Source organism: Pleurodeles waltl, chromosome 10 (genome assembly GCF_031143425.1).
Source record: "Pleurodeles waltl isolate 20211129_DDA chromosome 10, aPleWal1.hap1.20221129, whole genome shotgun sequence".
Classification (NCBI taxonomy): domain Eukaryota; kingdom Metazoa; phylum Chordata; class Amphibia; order Caudata; family Salamandridae; genus Pleurodeles; species Pleurodeles waltl.
This window is the reverse complement of record NC_090449.1, coordinates 326,510,725-326,523,680: the sequence shown is the minus strand read 5'-3', so window position 1 is coordinate 326,523,680 and position 12,956 is coordinate 326,510,725. Positions and strand designations below refer to the sequence as shown.

The window sequence follows — 12,956 nt, the reverse complement described above, 5'->3', positions numbered from 1 at the left end:
ATCTGGCCCAAAATGTCTAAAGGATAGAGGCTTTTTATGTCATGTTCGATGAAGACCATGCAAATGACTCTAGTCGTACTGCAGAAGAGAGCACCATGTGCAGTTTCTTGCTTTGGGATGTAGTCTCCCACTCTCTGTCACCAACCCTCCGAGCAGGGTCGGAGCCGTTGCATTTCTGTGCCCAGGCTCGTTGGTCTAGGGGTATGATTCTCGCTTAGGGTGCGAGAGGTCCCAGGTTCAAATCCCGGACGAGCCCATTTTAGCGGAAAACAATCAAATCCTGCTCAAAATACACAACCCCTCAACATTTCTCATTCCACTCGAAGCATTGTTGCGCAAAACATATTTTTTGCCTCAGGCGAAAAATGGATTACAATGCCTTGGCTTCCTTCCTGCTTGCTCTCAGTGCGCCCTGTGTGATGATTTCACAGGCTCTCCTTCCTGGCATTTAGGCATCAGATATTTGTCTGTCTCTGCCCGCAGCTGTGGGATTTTTCAGGACGTCTGAGTGTATGCATGCTGGCTGACACCGCTGCAATTTTCACACTTACCCCTCGCATTCTGAGCAACTGCTGATAAAGTATAGAGGAAATCGTGCAAACATATGAGGGGAACTGTGCTCCTTCAGTCAAACCAGCAAGCTTGTTTCTGTAGTGTAGTGGTTATCACGTTCGCCTCACACGCGAAAGGTCCCTGGTTCGAGACCGGGCAGAAACACTTGGCAGCAGCAGCTTTTGTGTTTGCTCCCTAAAACCTCAGTCTCTCTCAATGCACACTTAGACAGAAATGACCTTTAAAAACTTGTGACCTGTGTAAAACGTGCTTTACTATTGCAGGAAGCTAAAAAGTTATCTGCATCCCTCGGTGGTCGTGCATGTGCATTGTTTCTTGTTCTGGTTTTTTTTTTTTTTCTTGGCCATGTTATATTGTGGGGCCTTTAAAGCTGTGACTTTGATAGGAACATTGCAAGCGGCAAAATCAACAAGTGCAGACTGAAGAGTCCGACCTGCACACTGTTTTGGCTGTCAGGATGGCCGAGTGGTCTAAGGCGCCAGACTCAAGAGAGCTTGATCTTCAGTGAAGCTGAGCCTTCTGGTCTCTTCATGGAGGCGTGGGTTCAAATCCCACTTCTGACAGGTGTATTTTCTTCCCTTAAATCTTACTCTGCTTGCAGAGCCAGCTCCTCACACCACTATCTTTGGAAGCTGCTGTGGCATGTGAGGAGAAATCCACCAACCCATCGGCTGGGCCCTCAATCAAAATTCTGTGTATTACTGGAAGGGGCGTCTCAGGCACACCTTCTGTTAGAGCTGCACTTTATGACAGTAACTACCATGCTGGTTTCTACTTAAGCAGTTGATTCTATTGTTTGAAGTGAGGCTCTCCTGCCACCTTTTGGGCAAAGAAGACACTGCCCCTGCAACAACACAGGCAGACAAGCTCAAACTAGGTTTCTTGGTTAGGTGGGCGGAGCATATTGGCAATGGTGCCTCCTCGTGACTTGCAATTTACATGAAGAAGACAGAGAGGCAGCTGGGAGTAGGCAGTACCCATGAACCCCTGAACACTGACTTGCGACTAGCACACAATTCTGAAATGAGGCGGGGGAAAGGAGGTGATTTCCCCATCAAGGGCCATTCCGGGAAATCAGCCACCCTGCGTCTCCCAGGTGAGTGTTTCAGGCCTATGAGCCACTAATATAAATCTCGCCTGATCGAGCCTGATTGAGCGCTGATCAAGCAAGTGTGCTTGAATCCAAGAGGCATGCTCCTCTGGCTCAAGAGCTAGCAGGCCCTTCAGTGCTTCTGGTTGGGAAGTCTAAGGTGCAATGGTCCATGACTTGCAGCGGGTTACAACTACCAGAAAGGGTCTGCTTTTCACATCAGTGCCCTAGTTCAGCTCACTGGCACAGGGCATTTTGACTACCTCTTGCCTTGCTAGAGACAAACAAAAAATCCTTGACAGAAAACATCAATTGCTATGGCACGCTTAGAGAGAGAGAGCCTCCAAATGGCCCTGCTTTTCGGAAAGACGCTTCAGAAGATGTTTCAAATGACTATGCAGCAGCAGTCTAGTTGGTATAGGGGTATGATTCTCGCTTCGGGTGTGAGAGGACCTCGGTTCAAATCCCAGACAAACCCCTACCTTTATAGGTTCAGTCTGTGTTTTAAACAGGAGTATTTCTGCTTTTCACTCTTGTAAGATGTCATGTTGCAATGCAATACATGCTTTATACTGGCGTCGAGACGGTTCAGCATCATGAAGGTATGCGAGATTTCTTTGCAACTGCTTTTCTGTGCTGGAGCAGCAGTGCTCGTAGGAACATTAAATGCACAGTGCTTCTCCATGGTAATTTCGGGTCCAGTTCTGAAATCACCTCTTGGAATGAAAGTGATCCCAGTTCCTTTCTTCCAAGGGAAGAGATCGTGTTCCGGAAGGCTCAGCTTTGAGCGTCATGAACATTGGCCCTCATCCTTGCATCCCAGTCCAATGCATAGCCACATAAAGCAAGCAGGTGTGTCTGTTTCCATAGTGTGGTGGTTCCAGTACAATGCATAGCCACATGAAGCAAGCCGGCAAGTGTGTCTGTTTGTCTAGTGTAGTGGTTATCATGCGCACCTCACATGCGAAAGGTCCCTGGTTCGAGTCGCTGGGCTTTTTCACAGTATTTGCATTTCCTGCCTCACCTGACAGGCAAGCTGAGATAAAACAGACTGTGTCTATCCCTCACCATCGTGAGGTACTACGCTCCTGGGGCATCTGTCACAGCTCACCAAGAGGAGTTGCGCCAGCTTACGGCAGTCAGTTGCTCACTGTTTGACCTTTGCAATGAAGCCTGAGACTACAGCATTCAACCCAGCCAAGGAAGGAAGGTACGAGAGCGAAAATAGCTTTCCTGCCCTCACCAAGAACACACACCTTGAGCAAATAAAGTGCCAGACTTACAAGGTCCTATCGCCACCGGAGCATCACTTTTAGTGACGCCCCGGTGGCACTATGCACTGCGCGGTATTTACAAGATGGCGTTCAGCCACTTTTTGTGGCTTAACACCACCTTGTAAATACGGCCCCTTAGCACGCAGCGCGTTCCCTGGAAGGGGCGTGCAATGGGTGTTGTTGGGAGTGTGCCACAGCAACACCATAGCATTTTGATGCTGCTCCAGATTTAGGAGTTGGCGTAAATCTGCGTCAGCACCAAAATCCAACGCCATCCCAGGGGTGTCGTTAGAGTGGCGCACTGAGGAGAAATGTTTTCATTTCTCCTTGTTTTTGCTCTTTCTATGTGTGATGCATTCTGCAGCACACATAGAAGTAAGAGCAAATCACCATTGAAGATTTTTTTTTGGGCAGGAAGGTGTCCCTTCCTGCACAAAAACAATTTCCCCCTCAACGCAGTCATCCTTGTACCATGGTGCAAGAACGGCTGCGTTGGCGCTCAGCAGCTAATTTAGAGCTGGCGCAGGGGGAAGCACAGGGGTGCGCTGTATTCTACTAAATACGGCGCTTCCCTGCATTTTGAAAATGACGGCGCGTGGGGCTTGCAAATTTGGCACAGCGTCGCGCTTAGTCATTTTCTTGTAAATCTGGGCCAAAATGTCTAAAGGATAGAGGCTTTTTATGTCATGTTCGATGAAGACCATGCAAATGACTCTAGTCGTACTGCAGAAGAGAGCACCATGTGCAGTTTCTTGCTTTGGGATGTAGTCTCCCACTCTCTGTCACCAACCCTCCGAGCAGGGTCGGAGCCGTTGCATTTCTGTGCCCAGGCTCGTTGGTCTAGGGGTATGATTCTCGCTTAGGGTGCGAGAGGTCCCAGGTTCAAATCCCGGACGAGCCCATTTTAGCGGAAAACAATCAAATCCTGCTCAAAATACACAACCCCTCAACATTTCTCATTCCACTCGAAGCATTGTTGCGCAAAACATATTTTTTGCCTCAGGCGAAAAATGGATTACAATGCCTTGGCTTCCTTCCTGCTTGCTCTCAGTGCGCCCTGTGTGATGATTTCACAGGCTCTCCTTCCTGGCATTTAGGCATCAGATATTTGTCTGTCTCTGCCCACAGCTGTGGGATTTTTCAGGACGTCTGAGTGTATGCATGCTGGCTGACACCGCTGCAATTTTCACACTTACCCCTCGCATTCCGAGCAACTGCTGATAAAGTATAGAGGAAATCGTGCAAACATATGAGGGGAACTGTGCTCCTTCAGTCAAACCAGCAAGCTTGTTTCTGTAGTGTAGTGGTTATCACGTTCGCCTCACATGCGAAAGGTCCCCGAATCGAGACCGGGCAGAAACACTTGGCAGCAGCAGCTTTTGTGTTTGCTCCCTAAAACCTCAGTCTCTCTCAATGCACACTTAGACAGAAATGACCTTTAAAAACTTGTGACCTGTGTAAAACGTGCTTTACTATTGCAGGACGCTAAAAAGTTATCTGCATCCCTCGGTGGTCGTGCATGTGCATTGTTTCTTGTTCTGTTTTTTTTTTTTTTTCTTGGCCATGTTATATTGTGGGGCCTTTAAAGCTGTGACTTTGATAGGAACATTGCAAGCGGCAAAATCAACAAGTGCAGACTGAAGAGTCCGACCTGCACACTGTTTTGGCTGTCAGGATGGCCGAGTGGTCTAAGGCGCCAGACTCAAGAGAGCTTGATCTTCAGTGAAGCTGAGCCTTCTGGTCTCTTCATGGAGGCGTGGGTTCAAATCCCACTTCTGACAGGTATGTTTTCTTCCCTTAAATCTTGCTCTGCTTTGGAAGCTGCTGTGGCATGTGAGGAGAAATCCACCAACCCATCGGCTGGGCCCTCAATCAAAATTCTGTGTATTACTGGAAGGGGCGTCTCAGGCACACCTTCTGTTAGAGCTGCACTTTATGACAGTAACTACCATGCTGGTTTCTACTTAAGCAGTTGATTCTATTGTTTGAAGTGAGGCTCTCCTGCCACCTTTTGGGCAAAGAAGACACTGCCCCTGCAACAACACAGGCAGACAAGCTCAAACTAGGTTTCTTGGTTAGGTGGGCGGAGCATATTGGCAATGGTGCCTCCTCGTGACTTGCAATTTACATGAAGAAGACAGAGAGGCAGCTGGGAGTAGGCAGTACCCATGAACCCCTGAACACTGACTTGCGACTAGCACACAATTCTGAAATGAGGCGGGGGAAAGGAGGTGATTTCCCCATCAAGGGCCATTCCGGGAAATCAGCCACCCTGCGTCTCCCAGGTGAGTGTTTCAGGCCTATGAGCCATTAATATAAATCTCGCCTGATCGAGCCTGATTGAGCGCTGATCAAGCAAGTGTGCTTGAATCCAAGAGGCATGCTCCTCTGGCTCAAGAGCTAGCAGGCCCTTCAGTGCTTCTGGTTGGGAAGTCTAAGGTGCAATGGTCCATGACTTGCAGCGGGTTACAACTACCAGAAAGGGTCTGCTTTTCACATCAGTGCCCTAGTTCAGCCCACTGGCACAGGGCATTTTGACTACCTCTTGCCTTGCTAGAGACAAACAAAAAATCCTTGACAGAAAACATCAATTGCTATGGCACGCTTAGAGAGAGAGAGCCTCCAAATGGCCCTGCTTTTCGGAAAGACGCTTCAGAAGATGTTTCAAATGACTATGCAGCGGCAGTCTAGTTGGTATAGGGGTATGATTCTCGCTTCGGGTGTGAGAGGACCTCGGTTCAAATCCCAGACAAACCCCTACCTTTATAGGTTCAGTCTGTGTTTTAAACAGGAGAATTTCTGCTTTTCACTCTTGTAAGATGTCATGTTGCAATGCAATACATGCTTTATACTGGCGTCGAGACGGTTCAGCATCATGAAGGTATGCGAGATTTTTTTGCAACTGCTTTTCTGTGCTGGAGCAGCAGTGCTCGTAGGAACATTAAATGCACAGTGCTTCTCCATGGTAATTTCGGGTCCAGTTCTGAAATCACCTCTTGGAATGAAAGTGATCCCAGTTCCTTTCTTCCAAGGGAAGAGATCGTGTTCCGGAAGGCTCAGCTTTGAGCGTCATGAACATTGGCCCTCATCCTTGCATCCCAGTCCAATGCATAGCCACATAAAGCAAGCAGGTGTGTCTGTTTCCATAGTGTGGTGGTTCCAGTACAATGCATAGCCACATGAAGCAAGCCGGCAAGTGTGTCTGTTTGTCTAGTGTAGTGGTTATCATGCGCACCTCACATGCGAAAGGTCCCTGGTTCGAGTCGCTGGGCTTTTTCACAGTATTTGCATTTCCTGCCTCACCTGACAGGCAAGCTGAGATAAAAGAGACTGTGTCTATCCCTCACCATCGTGAGGTACTATGCTCCTGGGGCATCTGTCACAGCTCACCAAGAGGAGTTGCGCCAGCTTACGGCAGTCAGTTGCTCACTGTTTGACCTTTGCAATGAAGCCTGAGCCTACAGCATTCAAACCAGCCAAGGAAGGAAGGTACGAGAGCGAAAATACCTTTCCTGCCCTCACCAAGAACACACACCTTGAGCAAATAAAGTGCCAGACTTACAAGGTCCTATCGCCACCGGAGCATCACTTTTAGTGACGCCCCGGTGGCACTATGCACTGCGCGGTATTTACAAGATGGCGTTCAGCCACTTTTTGTGGCTTAACACCACCTTGTAAATACGGCCCCTTAGCACGCAGCGCGTTCCCTGGAAGGGGCGTGCAATGGGTGTTGTTGGGAGTGTGCCACAGCAACACCATAGCATTTTGATGCTGCTCCAGATTTAGGAGTTGGCGTAAATCTGCGTCAGCACCAAAATCCAACGCCATCCCAGGGGTGTCGTTAGAGTGGCGCACTGAGGAGAAATGTTTTCATTTCTCCTTGTTTTTGCTCTTTCTATGTGTGATGCATTCTGCAGCACACATAGAAGTAAGAGCAAATCACCATTGAAGATTTTTTTTGGGGCAGGAAGGTGTCCCTTCCTGCACAAAAACAATTTCCCCCTCAACGCAGTCATCCTTGTACCATGGTGCAAGAACGGCTGCGTTGGCGCTCAGCAGCTAATTTAGAGCTGGCGCAGGGGGAAGCACAGGGGTGCGCTGTATTCTACTAAATACGGCGCTTCCCTGCATTTTGAAAATGACGGCGCGTGGGGCTTGCAAATTTGGCACAGCGTCGCGCTTAGTCATTTTCTTGTAAATCTGGGCCAAAAGGTCTAAAGGATAGAGGCTTTTTATGTCATGTTCGATGAAGACCATGCAAATGACTCTAGTCGTACTGCAGAAGAGAGCACCATGTGCAGTTTCTTGCTTTGGGATGTAGTCTCCCACTCTCTGTCACCAACCCTCCGAGCAGGGTCGGAGCCGTTGCATTTCTGTGCCCAGGCTCGTTGGTCTAGGGGTATGATTCTCGCTTAGGGTGCGAGAGGTCCCAGGTTCAAATCCCGGACGAGCCCATTTTAGCGGAAAACAATCAAATCCTGCTCAAAATACACAACCCCTCAACATTTCTCATTCCACTCGAAGCATTGTTGCGCAAAACATATTTTTTGCCTCAGGCGAAAAATGGATTACAATGCCTTGGCTTCCTTCCTGCTTGCTCTCAGTGCGCCCTGTGTGATGATTTCACAGGCTCTCCTTCCTGGCATTTAGGCATCAGATATTTGTCTGTCTCTGCCCGCAGCTGTGGGATTTTTCAGGACGTCTGAGTGTATGCATGCTGGCTGACACCGCTGCAATTTTCACACTTACCCCTCGCATTCCGAGCAACTGCTGATAAAGTATAGAGGAAATCGTGCAAACATATGAGGGGAACTGTGCTCCTTCAGTCAAACCAGCAAGCTTGTTTCTGTAGTGTAGTGGTTATCACGTTCGCCTCACAAGCGGAAGGTCCCCGGTTCGAGACCGGGCAGAAACACTTGGCAGCAGCAGCTTTTGTGTTTGCTCCCTAAAACCTCAGTCTCTCTCAATGCACACTTAGACAGAAATGACCTTTAAAAACTTGTGACCTGTGTAAAACGTGCTTTACTATTGCAGGACGCTAAAAAGTTATCTGCATCCCTCGGTGGTCGTGCATGTGCATTGTTTCTTGTTCTGTTTTTTTTTTTTTTTCTTGGCCATGTTATATTGTGGGGCCTTTAAAGCTGTGACTTTGATAGGAACATTGCAAGCGGCAAAATCAACAAGTGCAGACTGAAGAGTCCGACCTGCCCACTGTTTTGGCTGTCAGGATGGCCGAGTGGTCTAAGGCGCCAGACTCAAGAGAGCTTGATCTTCAGTGAAGCTGAGCCTTCTGGTCTCTTCATGGAGGCGTGGGTTCAAATCCCACTTCTGACAGGTGTATTTTCTTCCCTTAAATCTTACTCTGCTTGCAGAGCCAGCTCCTCACACCACTATCTTTGGAAGCTGCTGTGGCATGTGAGGAGAAATCCACCAACCCATCGGCTGGGCCCTCAATCAAAATTCTGTGTATTACTGGAAGGGGCGTCTCAGGCACACCTTCTGTTAGAGCTGCACTTTATGACAGTAACTACCATGCTGGTTTCTACTTAAACAGTTGATTCTATTGTTTGAAGTGAGGCTCTCCTGCCACCTTTTGGGCAAAGAAGACACTGCCCCTGCAACAACACAGGCAGACAAGCTCAAACTAGGTTTCTTGGTTAGGTGGGCGGAGCATATTGGCAATGGTGCCTCCTCGTGACTTGCAATTTACATGAAGAAGACAGAGAGGCAGCTGGGAGTAGGCAGTACCCATGAACCCCTGAACACTGACTTGCGACTAGCACACAATTCTGAAATGAGGCGGGGGAAAGGAGGTGATTTCCCCATCAAGGGCCATTCCGGGAAATCAGCCACCCTGCGTCTCCCAGGTGAGTGTTTCAGGCCTATGAGCCACTAATATAAATCTCGCCTGATCGAGCCTGATTGAGCGCTGATCAAGCAAGTGTGCTTGAATCCAAGAGGCATGCTCCTCTGGCTCAAGAGCTAGCAGGCCCTTCAGTGCTTCTGGTTGGGAAGTCTAAGGTGCAATGGTCCATGACTTGCAGCGGGTTACAACTACCAGAAAGGGTCTGCTTTTCACATCAGTGCCCTAGTTCAGCTCACTGGCACAGGGCATTTTGACTACCTCTTGCCTTGCTAGAGACAAACAAAAAATCCTTGACAGAAAACATCAATTGCTATGGCACGCTTAGAGAGAGAGAGCCTCCAAATGGCCCTGCTTTTCGGAAAGACGCTTCAGAAGATGTTTCAAATGACTATGCAGCGGCAGTCTAGTTGGTATAGGGGTATGATTCTCGCTTCGGGTGTGAGAGGACCACGGTTCAAATCCCAGACAAACCCCTACCTTTATAGGTTCAGTCTGTGTTTTAAACAGGAGTATTTCTGCTTTTCACTCTTGTAAGATGTCATGTTGCAATGCAATACATGCTTTATACTGGCGTCGAGACGGTTCAGCATCATGAAGGTATGCGAGATTTCTTTGCAACTGCTTTTCTGTGCTGGAGCAGCAGTGCTCGTAGGAACATTAAATGCACAGTGCTTCTCCATGGTAATTTCGGGTCCAGTTCTGAAATCACCTCTTGGAATGAAAGTGATCCCAGTTCCTTTCTTCCAAGGGAAGAGATCGTGTTCCGGAAGGCTCAGCTTTGAGCGTCATGAACATTGGCCCTCATCCTTGCATCCCAGTCCAATGCATAGCCACATAAAGCAAGCAGGTGTGTCTGTTTCCATAGTGTGGTGGTTCCAGTACAATGCATAGCCACATGAAGCAAGCCGGCAAGTGTGTCTGTTTGTCTAGTGTAGTGGTTATCATGCGCACCTCACATGCGAAAGGTCCCTGGTTCGAGTCGCTGGGCTTTTTCACAGTATTTGCATTTCCTGCCTCACCTGACAGGCAAGCTGAGATAAAACAGACTGTGTCTATCCCTCACCATCGTGAGGTACTACGCTCCTGGGGCATCTGTCACAGCTCACCAAGAGGAGTTGCGCCAGCTTACGGCAGTCAGTTGCTCACTGTTTGACCTTTGCAATGAAGCCTGAGACTACAGCATTCAACCCAGCCAAGGAAGGAAGGTACGAGAGCGAAAATAGCTTTCCTGCCCTCACCAAGAACACACACCTTGAGCAAATAAAGTGCCAGACTTACAAGGTCCTATCGCCACCGGAGCATCACTTTTAGTGACGCCCCGGTGGCACTATGCACTGCGCGGTATTTACAAGATGGCGTTCAGCCACTTTTTGTGGCTTAACACCACCTTGTAAATACGGCCCCTTAGCACGCAGCGCGTTCCCTGGAAGGGGCGTGCAATGGGTGTTGTTGGGAGTGTGCCACAGCAACACCATAGCATTTTGATGCTGCTCCAGATTTAGGAGTTGGCGTAAATCTGCGTCAGCACCAAAATCCAACGCCATCCCAGGGGTGTCGTTAGAGTGGCGCACTGAGGAGAAATGTTTTCATTTCTCCTTGTTTTTGCTCTTTCTATGTGTGATGCATTCTGCAGCACACATAGAAGTAAGAGCAAATCACCATTGAAGATTTTTTTTGGGGCAGGAAGGTGTCCCTTCCTGCACAAAAACAATTTCCCCCTCAACGCAGTCATCCTTGTACCATGGTGCAAGAACGGCTGCGTTGGCGCTCAGCAGCTAATTTAGAGCTGGCGCAGGGGGAAGCACAGGGGTGCGCTGTATTCTACTAAATACGGCGCTTCCCTGCATTTTGAAAATGACGGCGCGTGGGGCTTGCAAATTTGGCACAGCGTCGCGCTTAGTCATTTTCTTTTAAATCTGGGCCAAAATGTCTAAAGGATAGAGGCTTTTTATGTCATGTTCGATGAAGACCATGCAAATGACTCTAGTCGTACTGCAGAAGAGAGCACCATGTGCAGTTTCTTGCTTTGGGATGTAGTCTCCCACTCTCTGTCACCAACCCTCCGAGCAGGGTCGGAGCCGTTGCATTTCTGTGCCCAGGCTCGTTGGTCTAGGGGTATGATTCTCGCTTAGGGTGCGAGAGGTCCCAGGTTCAAATCCCGGACGAGCCCATTTTAGCGGAAAACAATCAAATCCTGCTCAAAATACACAACCCCTCAACATTTCTCATTCCACTCGAAGCATTGTTGCGCAAAACATATTTTTTGCCTCAGGCGAAAAATGGATTACAATGCCTTGGCTTCCTTCCTGCTTGCTCTCAGTGCGCCCTGTGTGATGATTTCACAGGCTCTCCTTCCTGGCATTTAGGCATCAGATATTTGTCTGTCTCTGCCCACAGCTGTGGGATTTTTCAGGACGTCTGAGTGTATGCATGCTGGCTGACACCGCTGCAATTTTCACACTTACCCCTCGCATTCCGAGCAACTGCTGATAAAGTATAGAGGAAATCGTGCAAACATATGAGGGGAACTGTGCTCCTTCAGTCAAACCAGCAAGCTTGTTTCTGTAGTGTAGTGGTTATCACGTTCGCCTCACATGCGAAAGGTCCCCGAATCGAGACCGGGCAGAAACACTTGGCAGCAGCAGCTTTTGTGTTTGCTCCCTAAAACCTCAGTCTCTCTCAATGCACACTTAGACAGAAATGACCTTTAAAAACTTGTGACCTGTGTAAAACGTGCTTTACTATTGCAGGACGCTAAAAAGTTATCTGCATCCCTCGGTGGTCGTGCATGTGCATTGTTTCTTGTTCTGTTTTTTTTTTTTTTTCTTGGCCATGTTATATTGTGGGGCCTTTAAAGCTGTGACTTTGATAGGAACATTGCAAGCGGCAAAATCAACAAGTGCAGACTGAAGAGTCCGACCTGCACACTGTTTTGGCTGTCAGGATGGCCGAGTGGTCTAAGGCGCCAGACTCAAGAGAGCTTGATCTTCAGTGAAGCTGAGCCTTCTGGTCTCTTCATGGAGGCGTGGGTTCAAATCCCACTTCTGACAGGTATGTTTTCTTCCCTTAAATCTTGCTCTGCTTTGGAAGCTGCTGTGGCATGTGAGGAGAAATCCACCAACCCATCGGCTGGGCCCTCAATCAAAATTCTGTGTATTACTGGAAGGGGCGTCTCAGGCACACCTTCTGTTAGAGCTGCACTTTATGACAGTAACTACCATGCTGGTTTCTACTTAAGCAGTTGATTCTATTGTTTGAAGTGAGGCTCTCCTGCCACCTTTTGGGCAAAGAAGACACTGCCCCTGCAACAACACAGGCAGACAAGCTCAAACTAGGTTTCTTGGTTAGGTGGGCGGAGCATATTGGCAATGGTGCCTCCTCGTGACTTGCAATTTACATGAAGAAGACAGAGAGGCAGCTGGGAGTAGGCAGTACCCATGAACCCCTGAACACTGACTTGCGACTAGCACACAATTCTGAAATGAGGCGGGGGAAAGGAGGTGATTTCCCCATCAAGGGCCATTCCGGGAAATCAGCCACCCTGCGTCTCCCAGGTGAGTGTTTCAGGCCTATGAGCCACTAATATAAATCTCGCCTGATCGAGCCTGATTGAGCGCTGATCAAGCAAGTGTGCTTGAATCCAAGAGGCATGCTCCTCTGGCTCAAGAGCTAGCAGGCCCTTCAGTGCTTCTGGTTGGGAAGTCTAAGGTGCAATGGTCCATGACTTGCAGCGGGTTACAACTACCAGAAAGGGTCTGCTTTTCACATCAGTGCCCTAGTTCAGCTCACTGGCACAGGGCATTTTGACTACCTCTTGCCTTGCTAGAGACAAACAAAAAATCCTTGACAGAAAACATCAATTGCTATGGCACGCTTAGAGAGAGAGAGCCTCCAAATGGCCCTGCTTTTCGGAAAGACGCTTCAGAAGATGTTTCAAATGACTATGCAGCGGCAGTCTAGTTGGTATAGGGGTATGATTCTCACTTCGGGTGTGAGAGGACCTCGGTTCAAATCCCAGACAAACCCCTACCTTTATAGGTTCAGTCTGTGTTTTAAACAGGAGTATTTCTGCTTTTCACTCTTGTAAGATGTCATGTTGCAATGCAATACATGCTTTATACTGGCGTCGAGACGGTTCAGCATCATGAAGGTA

At 48.5% G+C, this 12,956-nt stretch overlaps 10 non-coding genes across 10 annotated transcripts; all 10 read left to right on the top strand.

Annotated features, from left to right (window-relative positions):
- Positions 1-184: 184 nt before the first annotated feature.
- Positions 185-256, top strand: TRNAP-AGG (transfer RNA proline (anticodon AGG)). Its single transcript has one exon. It is a non-coding gene; the product is annotated as a tRNA-Pro (tRNA).
- A 388-nt stretch (positions 257-644) lies between these two features.
- On the top strand, positions 645-717 carry TRNAV-CAC (transfer RNA valine (anticodon CAC)). The gene has a single exon. It is a non-coding gene; the product is annotated as a tRNA-Val (tRNA).
- Positions 718-1,024: 307 nt separating this feature from the next.
- TRNAL-CAA (transfer RNA leucine (anticodon CAA)) lies at positions 1,025-1,136 on the top strand. Its single transcript has 2 exons — positions 1,025-1,062; positions 1,091-1,136. It is a non-coding gene; the product is annotated as a tRNA-Leu (tRNA).
- A 2,630-nt stretch (positions 1,137-3,766) lies between these two features.
- TRNAP-AGG (transfer RNA proline (anticodon AGG)) lies at positions 3,767-3,838 on the top strand. The gene has a single exon. It is a non-coding gene; the product is annotated as a tRNA-Pro (tRNA).
- Positions 3,839-4,606: 768 nt separating this feature from the next.
- Positions 4,607-4,718, top strand: TRNAL-CAA (transfer RNA leucine (anticodon CAA)). The gene is made up of 2 exons: positions 4,607-4,644; positions 4,673-4,718. It is a non-coding gene; the product is annotated as a tRNA-Leu (tRNA).
- A 2,601-nt stretch (positions 4,719-7,319) lies between these two features.
- On the top strand, positions 7,320-7,391 carry TRNAP-AGG (transfer RNA proline (anticodon AGG)). Its single transcript has one exon. It is a non-coding gene; the product is annotated as a tRNA-Pro (tRNA).
- A 388-nt stretch (positions 7,392-7,779) lies between these two features.
- Positions 7,780-7,852, top strand: TRNAV-CAC (transfer RNA valine (anticodon CAC)). The gene has a single exon. It is a non-coding gene; the product is annotated as a tRNA-Val (tRNA).
- Positions 7,853-8,159: 307 nt separating this feature from the next.
- On the top strand, positions 8,160-8,271 carry TRNAL-CAA (transfer RNA leucine (anticodon CAA)). Its single transcript has 2 exons — positions 8,160-8,197; positions 8,226-8,271. It is a non-coding gene; the product is annotated as a tRNA-Leu (tRNA).
- Positions 8,272-10,901: 2,630 nt separating this feature from the next.
- On the top strand, positions 10,902-10,973 carry TRNAP-AGG (transfer RNA proline (anticodon AGG)). The gene has a single exon. It is a non-coding gene; the product is annotated as a tRNA-Pro (tRNA).
- Positions 10,974-11,741: 768 nt separating this feature from the next.
- TRNAL-CAA (transfer RNA leucine (anticodon CAA)) lies at positions 11,742-11,853 on the top strand. Its single transcript has 2 exons — positions 11,742-11,779; positions 11,808-11,853. It is a non-coding gene; the product is annotated as a tRNA-Leu (tRNA).
- Positions 11,854-12,956: the final 1,103 nt, after the last annotated feature.